At 40.1% G+C, this 14,688-nt stretch overlaps 1 long non-coding RNA gene across 1 annotated transcript in view; it reads left to right on the forward strand.

Annotated features, from left to right (window-relative positions):
• The first annotated feature begins 1,167 nt into the window (after positions 1–1,167).
• Positions 1,168–14,688, forward strand: part of LOC123031516 — a 33,207-nt gene continuing 19,686 nt past the window's right edge. The window contains exon 1 of the long non-coding RNA XR_006416313.1: positions 1,168–1,449. This is a non-coding gene — a long non-coding RNA (uncharacterized LOC123031516). The remainder of the gene's footprint in view (positions 1,450–14,688) is intronic.

The following is a 14,688-nucleotide window of genomic DNA, read 5'->3' on the forward strand; positions in this document are numbered from 1 at the left end:
TTTAGATACATATTTACAGTATAATCATCTTCTGTTGTTCAGTTTAACCTGTACATACAAACCACACTATATCAATTTTTATTTTGTTTGTACAGGAAACAGCTTCAGCAAACAGCTTCTTTGCAACATGTGTTACTTATCAAAATGCTCAAATGCTGCAGGAAATTATAACCTTCTGGTATTAGAATATTCTGTTTGTCAAATGGCATGAAAACAGGAGTTTAGAGCCAACAGTTTCCTGCTCATTTAACCACCTGCCCCACTCTAATACATATATAAAATTACATGAGCAGAATGATGACAGTGGGCCTAACTGTAGGTCCACAGTAGATCACCTAACACAAAGTTCTGGGCAGAAACAATAGCAATCCTCTAGTAGATACTGTTATTTGAACAGCTCAGATATGTCTGAGAAATGCCCCACCCTTTTCCATTGAATGTACCATATACAGCAATCATTAAGCTTGGGATGAAAACCATTGTTATCAGCAGGTTTTAAAGGTGCTTAGACTAAGCAACCTCAATGGGTCTCTCCCGCAATGAGCCAGCCTTCTCAATGTCAGTGTTATGAACTCCTATTTCTCTTCTTCCTTTTCTATCACTGCTAGCACTTGCTTGCTGCATAAACAAAGACAGCCAGTAAACAACTAGCCATGACATCTTCTCCTCACCAGCATGGTTGTCTGGCCCAAAATGAGAAGCAAGGGGGCCAGCAGCTTGCAATGCTATCAAGAGAACCAGATTAGTGTGGTGGTTAGACTGTTGCTCTGGAACAGCAGAGATCCACCTTCAAGTCCCCACTTGGCTTAAGATCTCACGAGGAGCCTTTGGGCTAATCATTTATGTACAGGGTGTTGTGAAAGGAGGAACAGAACTCTGCTAGACAACTTGGATTTCTTTCCAGAGGGGGGAAAAATGGGATGATGTAAGGATCAGGCATACTTCTCCCAAAATATAACATTCCAAACTATTAAGCTCAGCCTCTGAATGTGAGCTAGACAAAGAAGAGGAGCAGTTGGAATGCATTACTAAAATACCAATGTTAGCGACTAAGATTAGCAAAGCAGCTGGTGAGAACCAAACTGCCTCTGGGTCAGGGGGATACATGGTAGAACAAGGATGGACAGAGGGAGAGGACCAAAAGCTTCATCAACCCAGTCATTCATCATCAAGCCAGACAAGCAGACCAATGTTCAGCATTCCTGCCATGAGGCCCACAAGTAGCACAACCCTCCCTGAGGGTGAAGACATACACTTTGGGGGGACGTGAGGAGGGGACACTATTTGGAAACAATTCCTGACATGCTCAAAAGCCGATTCCACCAATCAGACAGGACACTGCTTTGACAGAAGCTACTTGGTCATTGCTTTATTATTATTCTGCATTGCAAAGCCAGCCTAGCTCAATAAAGGACTGGTTTTAGAACCCTTTCACACTGATCTGAAAAGGTAAGCAGGTGGGATTTTTATTCTACTTATTTATTGTAAGCTGTCCTGAGATGTTCTGTATTAATTTTAATTAATTAATTAATGTGCTCACAACAGATATGAAACTGATCATCATCAAAAGGAGGAACAATTGGTGAGGGGGGTCTTTTCCAAGGACCCCTGTGAGTGGCAGGGTGACCAACCAGGCAGCTCTGATGAAAACTTGCTTGAGGCATATCAATTACTTTAATAAACAGTAATTGAGCAGTTTCTGTACTTCCCATGCCCACGTTTATGAGAAAATATATTAATGGGAGAAGGCTGCTAAGTCAGTCATACATTAGCTATGAAGTTTGCAGAATGCATTACAATGGAAGAACCATGTTTTTGCAGGACTCAAGCAGGCTGGGACTTGGTATTTTTTTATGGTTTCATTAGAATCCTACCTCAAAGAAGCTAAGCATTATACATCAGGTGTTCATTTTATTCTACACCTGCAGTATAAATTGTTTAGATTAAAAGATAGTAACATTTGCAAAACCATTCCCCAGTCTCTCTGCTTTTGTTCCCTTTTCCAGCCATTTTTTGCTTTTGCTTAAGATCTCTTTTTCCTCCATTTCTTGGGTTCCACTCTTTTCTTTACATTCTCAATATAAAGAATGTACATTGATTCCCTAACTTCTGTGTCTTCCTTCTAGCCACCAGAAACTTTCTCTGACCACCAAGTGTACTAAATGTGCGTGCGTGCGTGTGTGCATTTACATTCAAAGGGGCTTTTCACATCCTTAAAGAACTTGCACCCCATGCTAAAATGTAGCTGCTGGCACTTTCCCCCTCTGCTGCTTGAATGGCCCAGATGGTTCAGAAAGGCCACTTGTGAATAAGGCAGGATCCCTCATAAAGGAGTAACCAAAGCCAATCAATTCATTTTCTAGATTAGTTCTGTCCCCAGGGTTGGAGGGAGACAGGACTAATCTAGGATGCAGGGGTTGGAGGGAATATTAATCTGCAAAATATTTTACTCCTCTCCTTCCCTTACTCTTCTTGCACTTTGTTTTCATGGTACCTTTCCCCCATGGCACACGGTTCATCTGTGGTGAGTCTCCTAGTCCTGCTTTAATATCTCCCACACTTTGTCCCATGTAACTTCCACAGTGTGTGGCATTTCCATACCAGCAAAAAACCTCCAGGAATATGGCAGCTGCTGCCTGAATGATATATTCACAACGTGAAACTCACTTGTGCTTCACTTTAGACATTATGGAAAACTAAACATGCATTTTGCTTCCCAGAGATTGTCTCCATGTAAGAAAGCAAATAACGTCAAGTGGCCTTATGTGAGAGCTTTTTACAGGTACCTTTGAAGTGTCTAGTATAATACTCCATTGCCCTGGTTTCATATTTTTCTGTGTCTATCCAGAACTAGAGCATAGTATTATGCATGACAGAAACACATAGGACGTAATTCACAGATCACAAAAAGTTATGCTTATATGATTATTTTTTTCCTAGTAAACCCCATCACTAGCTGACTGTTCTGGATGTTCTTGAAAAAGAAAATAGAAAAGGAAAGTGAAAGCATTTACTCCATGCTACACATAACACAGAAAGCATGTAGGACCATAAGCATATGTTCTATCTTTGTCACATATTTTGAAGGGGTCATCAAACATAGGATATAGCCTTACATTGCCTTCTGGAATTAGATTCTGGATGTTTGCATATTTCATAACAGAGAGAAATAGTCTCCATTATTTCAAGTTCTGCTGTTCAGTTTAAAGAAATGTAAGGAACTGTACAATTGCAGAAGGGCTAATCTAAGGCATTTTAGTGTTTGAAGGCTTCAAATATAAGATGAGGCCCACACCTCAACATTAGCTCTTTGCATCCTTAAATAACTTATTTGGGTTGTTGACAGACTACTTTGTCATTTGGATGCCTTTCGTAACTGCCAAGGTTACCAAAGGCGCCCCCCTCCACTGAAAATAATAGTTGTTGTTGTTGTTGTTGTTGTTGTTGTTGTTGTTGATGATGATGATGATGATACAGTTCCTTACCAGCAGCTGGGATTGTTGTGAAGGTTTGGCTTTTCTGTCAGTGCTAAAAAATAGCTTCAAAGGATATCATGGAACTCAGGCTGCACCTCTCTGCCTTTGCCTCAGTCTTTGTCTTGTCTTTTGCCATGCCTCTCATAGCAGTCATGTTGTTGTGGTATGGGGCAGTTTCCACAATTGCCTAATGCATCCAGGGCCACAAAGGTTGCTTGTGCCCGAACTAGATGATCCTTTGAGTCCCCCTGTTGCAAGCCTCACCTTTGCAAATCTGCCACTTTCCTATAAGGTATGAGCTTTTCACTTTTTTGACTCAGTTCTGTCAATATGAAATGCATTTTCCTGTGGAAAGGGAACCCACATTTAGTGAGCCTGCTTTATTAGATGAAAATGGCATCAAAAATGAAATGGGAAAACAGCATAGCAAAAGGCTTAAGCATCATTGGTTAAAACGGATGGTTTATAATGTGTAAAATGTGTTTATTTGCAAATCCAAAGTTCAGATTTCCTCATACATTTTCATACTGATGGAGATAAAATGCTAAAGTCTTAAATCCCTCTATGCCATGCTGAGTTGCTAAGGGCTGTTGAGTTTTTGTTATTTCTCCTCTTGAGTTGGCTCTGATTAAGCCTGCTGAGTGAAAAATTTGTATTTGCCGACAGAAATAGGAACTGCACCACGTGTGTTTGCAGCCAGCAAATGCTCCGATACATCACAAAGATTTGCTCAACCCACCTTCAGAGGGCAAATCGAGCATGTTATTTTCTGTTTAGATCTGATGTTGAAGCCTATCAGTCCTGAGTGTTACCCAATCTTTGATTAAAGGAAGGCCTACAAAGCTGCAGAGTGTTCACGTGCTGCCTCATTAGAGGGCTGGATAGAGTGACCCAGGCATTCTTGCACACAACTGTGAGTGAACTTCAAATAGGAGAGTGCATCTATCAAATCTGAGAGAGGCTTTTATGTCATTTTTCCTACTTTGCCTCTAAAGTCCTTTAGAATGCCCTTTCCCAGAGTTATGTGGAGGACCAGCAAAGAGAAAGAAAAAACAACAGCAACAACCACTAGGCAAATGTGTGGAAAACTGCATCAAAATGACTAATTGCCCCACTCCCTTTTCTTGAAATAAAAAAATAGGATGCTTTATGTGTCAACTGTATATGAAATGCCATGGACGTGCCTGTCATTGGATAGCAGGTTAGTACAGAGACAGGCTTTTTATATTGCAGCTACCCCTGGAGTTGGCTACTTCTGGAGGGTTGGACCACCTTGCATCAACTGAGGATAGCTGGTTTGCCCTCATACCCATCATAGCAGTAAATGGAAATCAAGAAAGTAATTAACTGCACATAGGACATTATTGAGTTGAATGTCTCAGCCACTAAGGAACATACCTGTTCCCATCTTTGTAGCTTCATTATAGGTTGTCTACAACAGGTCCAGACAGGTTCTTAGTGGGCCTGGGATTAGAGAATGGGACCAGTGCAAGTTCTTTGGTTCTTCCAATGCCACTATATTCTCAAGTGGGTCACTGATCCTGGTGGTAATCTCAGAAGGGCTAGTAACACTTGCAATCTGCCCCTGAACCTCACAAGCACCATGAACAGTGACAAGGTCTTCCTATAAGGTTTCAAGATTGTTCTGTCAGGTAGTTTGCAGGATATGACCCCCACCCCCAATACACCACACTTAAATGCAAGTGTGGCTGAAAAAAATGAACTTTTTGGGGTGAGTACTGCTGAAATTGATATACACAGGGGAAGACAGCTAGCTAAGTTTCCTGGACCTGGCTTGTTTAGAGCTTTGAATGTCAGTAACAAAATATTGAACCTTGTTTAGTCATTAAATGGTAGAATCACTTAAGTGTGGTAATAGAGGTCCTATGATGGGATCATGCAAAACTCACTCCACAAATTGCCCCATCTGTGTGCTGATTTTCAAGCCAATATCAATGGCTGCCATTGCATTCTCATGATGATATTGATTTACAGCAGCCGTGTAGAGCTTCAGTCATGAAGAACACATTCCAGGACCTGTCACGTGACTCTATGATTTTAACTGGCTCTCAGATGTCCTGAATATTCAATATGCTGCACCAGAGGTGCAGAACTTCAGGCCCGGGGGCCAAATCCAATCTGTCTGGGAGCCCATTCTGGCCCTATCATGGCCCCTTTGCTTTCCCATTCACTACAATGTTTTCCCATTCAATCTGAATATTTCTGCAGATGCATAATTATTTGCACTGTTTGCAGTTTTTTCCCCATTCTAAAAGGTTGAAATGCCTCTCCTAAACGTGAGTTACTACTCAGAAGTGGTTAAGGCTAAAATATCTAGACATTTTTGGTATTTTGGCCCATCTTCATTGACTTTTCCCCTCATCAGTTTTTCCTTTAGCCCTGACCACAAATGTGATGTGGTCCTGTGAGTTTCTCTGAAACAGATGTTGGCCCTTAGGTTCAAACAGGTTCAACAACCCTGTGCTATATAAAGCCATGCTAACCTTGCCGTGATAGATGCTTGAGTAGTCTCTGCAGCCCAAAGAGGAATTATGGGATAGGTAGTAAAGTCCATGTGGGAGAAAGATGCACATAGTACCATATACCATGATATCATTAAGGCTAGTAATTATCATCATCATCCAGTGCTGGCTTCAGTTGTGACACACAAAGCCATCCCCACCACTAGAGAAGTACATTCTGGTGGGGCTATTCCTACATCAGGAAGGCCCTACATCCACGTTGTAATTTGTGCCTAGTAGTTGTGGTCAACTTGCCATTTCAACTACCCACAATGTCTATGGCATGCCTTCTTTCTGGAGCATTGAAGAAAAGTAAAAATGAAAGGGACCTCAAATCTGGTCACTCAGCACTGAGGAAAGCCAGGGATAAACATCAATGATGGACCCTTCTAGGGTGCTAGCACTGTGGCCTCCATCTAAGAATACTGAGAGCTGAATCTAACCCTATTAGTCCTGATGTGCATTCACAGATTGATTTTAATGCTTCTGCAGATGCTAGAATTAATCCCATGTTGAGAGAATTGGATAAATATATAATAGTCTAATGGGCTCGTAGAAAGCCAAAAGCCAAGAAGCTAGCTCCTCTACAGTTTACGGTCTGCAAGATTTGTGTATTCACTAGGCTGAGCACAAAAATGATACCCACGTCTATCAAAATATCATGTCTTACTAAGCAGCATTACTTGGGCTGCAGTAGAATAAACAGCTTCAGAATAAACTGGAAAGCAGAGTTATGAGTGAGAACTTATTTCACAATTTTAGGTATTTTACCAAAATAACTTATTAAAGGAAAGACCAGTGCTTGCTTGAATAACACCAGCTGTGTTTTCTTTTGCTTCTCTCTCTTTATATATTTTTATTTTCATGCAAACAACTTTACTAAGGCTAGTAGAGATATTTAGTTAGCTTCTGACACTGATGGCACCATATTTGGCATTAATTCTGTTGAATGTCAAACTGGAAGAACCCCCTGAATACTAGGATGTTTCCCCTCATTAAATCAAGTTTATTTTTAGAGAGGGAGTTGTTTATGCTTGACTCAGGCTGGAAGGATATCTACTGAAGCCCTGTGATTCTGTCTTGGTGCACAGTATTTGACAGTTTGATCAGCTAAATCAAACAAGTGACCAGGGCTATGCTGTAATTACAGTTGTCAGCTCTTAACTAAGACATTTATTTTGGCTTTTGCTTTATACTGCAAAAATAGGGTACATAAGGTGTTGTCCATGGCTGTGGGTAGCTTACCTTCACATCTCTTCTCAACTCATAATGATCACTGTGATGGTGCTGAAGCCTGTAATTACTCAGTTCATAATTCTTGGCTGCATGGAGAATCAAGCACCATTTCACTCACAAAATCTTTTTAGCTAGGAATGATCAACAAGGTTCTGTGTATAGTCAATGTTTATAAAATCAGACTACCAAAAGTCAGTTGCATTGTAATGTCATCTTTCCTAATTTTGCTCTTTTGAACCACTGTGAGAATCGAAACACAAGCTTTCATTCAAAATTTGTAGTGAGATTTGCCTATTTAAAAAGACAAGTATAGGTATGCATTAGGGGAACTGATGTTAAACATGGATTATAATAGGAAAAATGCTTGCAAAAAGTGCATATATGACAAAATGCATGCAAATATATATGTGCTATGAAAAATGTGTGCAAAGTGCGTATAAATATTCAGGCAAATTGTAAACAAATCAGAAATTCTAGATGACCCAAATTTAACTAAAATTGCAGAGATTTTCCAACTATGAGATAAGCCAAAATTAAGGCTGAAAAAATAAAAACTGGAAAACTGAAATGTGCAAATCCATGTATCTTTACTGCAGAGTATCTTTAATTTTGATTATTAACTATGTATTCTCAGGCAAATTATTGTTGATTCTTGTGAGGTAATAAAGTCAGATGGTTTGTAATACCATGATGCACATAAGGGTTTTTTTTAACTTGAATTGCTATGAATGACATGAGCATATTTCCTGAGCAAAGAGCCGCTTTTTGAATTGGGAGAGTATCTCCTGTATTCAGGTTAATTATCTTGATTGCTTTCTTCAGACCTAAACGGGGGCCTCTGGCAGCAGGCCTAGCTGCCTCAGTCCCTGAATGATCGGAACAGTTCAAAAAGGGAGTTACTAGCCTTGTGTTTGCTGAGAGAGTGTACTCTGCAAACACAGAGGGGCAGAGAGTGTACCGTGTACTGCACCACATTGGCTTAGCTAGACCCTGTGACTTAAAAAAAAAACAGTTGAGACTGTCTGGTCCTATATAAGTAGTATTCCATATCTATCTTCTATTTGAATCTAAATTCCCCTCTTCCCTTCCAGGTTTGTTTGGTGGCTTTCTGTGGCAGAGATGCAGGAGAGAGTAGAGACATGTAAATTTCTAACTCATGTGCTATGAGGTTCATGCAGGGCAGGTGAATCCAGACTACAACTGTCTACTTAAATATTTACGTAGCAAAGAACCTACCATAGAACTGTATACAATCACTCAATTTCTTCTTATATGGAGTAGGAAAATCAAGTGGGACCTACAAAAATAAGTGTTGTGTGGGTGTTTTTTAATCATTCAGGATTCCAGCATCTCCATTCCATTCACTTCCTCTTTAATCTTCTGTTTTCCCCTCCATACAGACACTTACCATTCTGTGGCCATCGTTTACACTCAGTCCTTATTAGGTTCTTTGGTGGGGATTCCCTCCTACATAGATTTTTTTTTACATATAGAATCAACAATTCTGGGAGCCATATATAGCTATGGAATGGTTAAAAGAGATAGACAGACAGACAGATGGACAATAGAATCATTGCATTTGCTGAATCATAGTACTGAAAGGGGCCAGAAGGCCATCGGGTCCAACCCCCTGCTCAGTGCAGGACACCAAGTTAAATGATCCCTCTCACATACTTGTCCAGTTGCATCATGAATGCCTCTTAATGTGGGAGAGCCCACAACCTCCCTAGGTAATTGGTTCCATGGTTCTACTGCTCTAACAGTCAGGAAACTTGAGCCTGTTATTCCATGTCCTGCTGGGATGATTGCAAAGAGTTCCTGTCTTTCCCCTTTGAGACAGTCTTTTAAGTGTCTGTGGAGTGCTATCATATCTTCCCACAGTTTTCTCTTCTCAAGGCTAAATATGCTCAGTTCTTTCCATCTCTCTTCATAGGGCTTTGTTTCAAGTCCCTGGATCATCCCTGTTGCCCTTCTCTGACCCCTTCCAGCTTGTCTGCATCGCTCTTCAATCCAGTGCCCAGAACTGGATGTAGTACTCCAGATAAGGCCTAACCAGTGCTGAGTAAAGGGAAATTAGTACTTCATATGATTTGGAAGTGATACTTCTATTAATATAGCCTAAAATAGCATTGCCCGTTTTGCATTCACATTGCATTGTTGTCTCATAGTCCACTTGTGATCTCCAACAGTTCCACAATCCTTATCACTAGTGATATTGTTCAGCCAAGTATTCTCCTTGTATCTCTGCAAGGTGGTACCTGCCCTTTTTTTTTTTTTTTTTTGGATGGTACCATTTTAGCTTCATAAGCAATGGCACTCCCAGCTTGGACACTGGTAGTGATGCCTCACTTTACATATGAAAACATTGCCTTTGAAGAAGAGCAGTGAAGGCTGATGGATCCAATGTCAGCAAGTGTTCCTTATCCTCTCTGGATTGTACTCCAAACTTTAAAGGAGTTATCCATGCTTCTAAATCCTCCATATTTTGGGATTCAGAAGCATTGCTAGCTTCATTAAAATTACAAGTAAAATCTGGAGTGAATAAGAAGCCCTTACTGGCCTAGCAGCCACTAGCCCCACTGATAGCTCATCTTTGTTTCTGCCTTGCCCAGTCATCTGTTGCTTGCAGGATGTATTTTGTTTCTACTTTTTGAGAAGGCTGGGAATTAATGAGACTGAAATCTGTCAGATAGCAAAGTAATTAGGTAGAATGTGCTCCTGGAGGTAGCAAACAGACTGTCAATCTCTCTTTCTCCTCCCCCCGCAGCAAAAGGCTAGAGACAGGCTAATAACAATGAGAAGAATTTCCCTGAAGATGTCAAGAACTGTTGTATTTGGTTGTCGTCTTATTTGTTGATGTGAATGCTCCTGCAGACAGCTTTTTGCCAGGATGGGAAATGCCTTGATAGATGGCAAGGTTGCATTTGGGATAAAAGTAATTAAGGAAGCACTCCTGTGCATGGTTAGACCAAAGGAAATCTGCAGCTCCCAGCATTCCCCATGCACAGGAGTGTGCATCCACAGCCTTGGCAAACATGTGCTGAGTAATGTTCTGCTGGCTGAACACAATCACAAAAATAATCCTCTGAGATTCCTGCAAAGCTGCCTAACATTGGGGAAGGATATCTGCATGATGTGTAGGTGATAAAGAAAAGCAAAGCTCCAGTATAAAAAAATCAGCGACCATCACACTCTGCTCATGTTTGTGCTTGTTAAGCTACAGCAACAAAATGTTGGTAAGAAGAAATAGAATGAAACATTTTCTTGCTGTCAGTCAAAATGTGAGCATATTAGTTATATCTCATATTCAGTGGGCCAGTTAGAGTCTTTCTGAGCAAAACTAGAGGTGAGCCAGGGCATTTACACAGAAGAATGCAGCTGTCTGTGTTGATTCCACTTTTGCCTTGCTGGCCACTTTGGAATGACTCGCATGAGCCCATAGATGTAGAAAATGTTATGCTGAGCTTGGCTATCATCACCATGGATTCTTCAGGAAGAATCCCTGGATACAACAAGAGCTTATTCCTGTAGGTCCAGCACACATACCATATAATGGTCCTTATCTGGCTCTCCAACTGCTCCTGCTTTCTCTTAGCCAAAAAACTCTTTAATACAGTTATTTCAATTGGGGAACAGAGAAGACAACAAGGGAATACATCAGGCCTTGACATCAGTGGTACAGCCACATAATTTAAGATCCTGGGCTTCATGCTTCTGTGGGGGCCCTTTGGATGGTCTTGTGAATAACTTCCGTTGTGAAGCACATGCAAAATTTTTCTCCCTGCCTGCACTCCACCACCATTCCAAGCTTTGCTTTAAAACATCATCCAAATTCCTGATGTGTTGGCAGAACACAAACCTGTTTGCAAGCATTGATTTTATAAACTCAGAGCATGTGCAGTTTTGGATGTGAAATGTCACTTAAACTATAGCATGACTACCAGAATAAAATGGAATTTGCTTCAGCTGCCTAGATGCCCTTGCTAGTCTCTGGTGGTTATTCCCACAGTACCCCCAGGCTCTAGGGCCCCAGCCTTCATCCCAAGAGCCAATTCTAGCTTCACCACTGCTCAGCAATGTTGCAAGAGGATTCCCATGCCTAACCCTATGAATGGCTAGGCTCTTTCAGCAGCTCAGAGAAACCGATCATCCCATAATTGTTGGGATCCTTCCCTTTTTCTAGAATCAATAAAAGAGGTGTTTTAGCCACTCATAGCTACAAAGATTGGACATTTACTCCACAATTAGTACATTTGATCTGTGTACCTACACTAGAAAAAGAATGTTCTGTGTATCTAACATGAGAAGGACTCACTGTTTGCATCACCTTTTTGCTATGCAAGATGCAAGGGGGCATGCACGAAAGCAAGTAAAAGGACTTTAAGATTATCCTAGGACACTCTGAGTTGTCTCAGGCACTTGGAGCATCTGAAGCTACTTAGGGAGCTGCATCTACTAAGTCAGAGCATTGGTCCACCTAGCCCACTATTGCCAATGATGGCTTGCAGTGGCTCTCCTCAGGCTAGTTCCTTACCTGGACTTGCCAGGGATTGAACCTGGGGCCTCCTGCATTCAAAGCGAGTGCTCTGCCACAGAAAAATGGGCCCTCTGCATTACAGCAGCTCCACCATGGTTGCTCCAAGTAGGACATGCACAATGATGACCTCTCAATCTCTCCAGGCATCCCTGGAGTGAACGTCTACTTCAGAGTTTTAGCTCTGTTGGAATGGCTGTGTTTTGCTACCTGTCAAAACATTGGAGAAAGAAACCACAGGGTTCCACTCAAATTTTCAGCCAGAGGATTGACAATTGCCATTGCCATGCTTCACAATTCCAGGCAGGCAGAAATATAGGAGCTTTATCAAGTCTGAGTAGCATCTACACAGAGCCAGAGGGCTCTGTTGAACTTGGATAATCTCTAGTCGTTCATGCCTGGTGTAAGAAATAAAAAGAGCTGTAAGAAGTGATCTCAACAGGAAGGTGGCAGACTCCGTTATTGATTTCTTAACCTCAGAGAAGAATTTAACTCTTGCCATCTAATCCTGTGCAGATTTATTCAAAAGCAGGGATAGGTGAAAATTTTGTCATTCATTTTTATTTCTTCATAAATTGAGTGGAAAGAACTTGGGATTTTTTAAAAATACCTGAATATGGGAGAAACCAAACCCACAGATCCATCCATCTGAGCGCAGGACTTTCAGACCTTGCAGTCTGTGTATTCTTTGTGTGTGTGTTGAATCATGTTTGTGGTGAAGAATAAGGATTACCATTTCTTTTTTCTCACAGGCTTCTAACCTTTAACAGCCAACTGTCCGATAGGGACAACCTACCCAAACTAACTGTGCATACTGAATTTGTCTGCTCTGGAGTCAGAGATGAAATCTCATTTCAGCTTGTTTTTGATAAGCATTTACCCAAATCTAATATTTCTTCATATATGAAACAGTAAGAACTTGTGATATTAAAATTTGAATGTAGGAGAAAGCAAAATTGACATTTTTTCAATTTCTACTAAGAAGGAAGTCCCAGTGTGTTGTAGTATGTACAGAATAACCTCAGCTGCATATAGGACTGAGGTATGAATGATAATAAAAATTGGGAGAAAATTCAGATTAGGTAGGGAAAGAATTTAACTTAACATATGACTGCAGTAAACTCTAATGCTACCTGTAACCTGGGAATTGCAGAAGTATTCGTGTTTATTTTTCAGATGCTCATTAAATAAAGTGAGCTGTAGATTATGACAAATCTTGTGTTGCCCTTCAGAGATACATCATCTACTGCTTGAGGCCAAGAAATGAGTAGTTTCCATAATTAGTAAGGGAAATTGAATAATTGGGCTGTGGTTTATGAGGGTTCTTACACTAAGAAGAGAAGTTCCCAGTCAAGTGGGTTAACTTGATTTATTTCTTAGCACACAATTAACTACTTCCATTTAGCATAAATTGTAACTTGCATATTTATTTTGTACTTTTTTTCTTTTGCCAGCAAAACCTCAGGATGAACATTTTCTATACACGTTTTCTGAATGAAGATGTGCCCACACAGTACTTAACAAGATTTCTGGCAGGCATTATACTGTAATGTAGTTTTCCCATAGACAGTAACAAAAAAAAATAAGTAGCTTTCCTTCAATAATAGTTGTATTTCAGTGAAAACCCCACCTATTGGAAGCAATTTAATGCATTTATTTGGATTATGCTGAAGAAATGCTACAGCTGGAATAAAGCTGCTGCAATCCTAAACTTACTTATTGTAATATAAGCTTCATTAAGGTCAGTTGGAGCAACATCCAAGAATGCATTTTTAGAATGGCCTTTGAAAAAATACCACCACCACCTATCCCTGCCAAGGTGAATTTAGCTATATCCTAACAAATTTACTGTGGGTGAGAGAGACTGGCTATATTTACATGGCTTTCCCTAGCATTATTTATTAACTTTTTACAATAAACGTTAATATATTTAGTATTAAACAATAAAGCCATCAAGGCAGTGTACAACAATTTGAAACAATTGACTTTGATAATTACAAACAATTGTATTAAAAACAGAAAAACATTAAAACAACTACACTATTTTGAAGGCTAAATTGAAAAAAATGCAGGAAAGTGAGGGCTGCACCTCAGCAATTAATAGGGTCCTTAAGAAAACCTCACCTACAGATCTTGATAACTGGGCTGGTCCAAAGCAGACCAGGCATTCCCTATGCTTGCCCACCACTTTCAGGTCTGAAGCTAATATGCCCAAGCTAATATGACTCAGAGTATTATTCTCAGGCTTGCTCTCAGACTATCCACGTCAACTGCAGCTTTTATACACATAAACCTGCAGAGGTTTATATATTAACGTACAGTGGGCTGCCTTAAAACTATGAATGCTTGGTGGTCTGTGTGCATTGAGTCTCACCTCAGGATGATCTTGAACTAAAGATATCTGCAAATGGGATATGCAGGATTAATCAAATGTCTTCATACTTCTTTTCTTCCCACTTTTAATAGAAATTAATCAGGGGACTTTGTGATCACACACACCAGTCTTGCATACTATTATGTGAAAACTCACAAAGAGAAAACTCTCATTAGACTCAATGAAGGGAAAAAACCTCTTAAGAATAAAGGCTATATGCTTAGAGTGTGTTTTATTGAAGTTGAAATGTGTAAATGTCTCACCTACCTTTATACTATTCCTCTTCTGTATGGAAAGCTACTGGCATTTTTTAAATGCCATGCTTGTATTGCACAGAAAATATATACTTTTATTATTTTGCAGGTAAACTTTCTGATTGGCTGTAACATAGCAATTGCTCTTAATTACTTGAAATAGTCAACAGCAATGGCCAGTTCAATCTTTTTAAAGTGTTTTTATTTCAGAAAATAAGATTGTATTATCACATAAATAACAGTCAACTTACACAGTCTAAATCAAGCAGAAAGCTAACATTTAATGATAAAA

The sequence above is a fragment of the Varanus komodoensis genome, unplaced genomic scaffold, assembly GCF_004798865.1.
Source record: "Varanus komodoensis strain SLA01 unplaced genomic scaffold, ASM479886v1 scaffold5, whole genome shotgun sequence".
Lineage (NCBI taxonomy): Eukaryota > Metazoa > Chordata > Lepidosauria > Squamata > Varanidae > Varanus > Varanus komodoensis.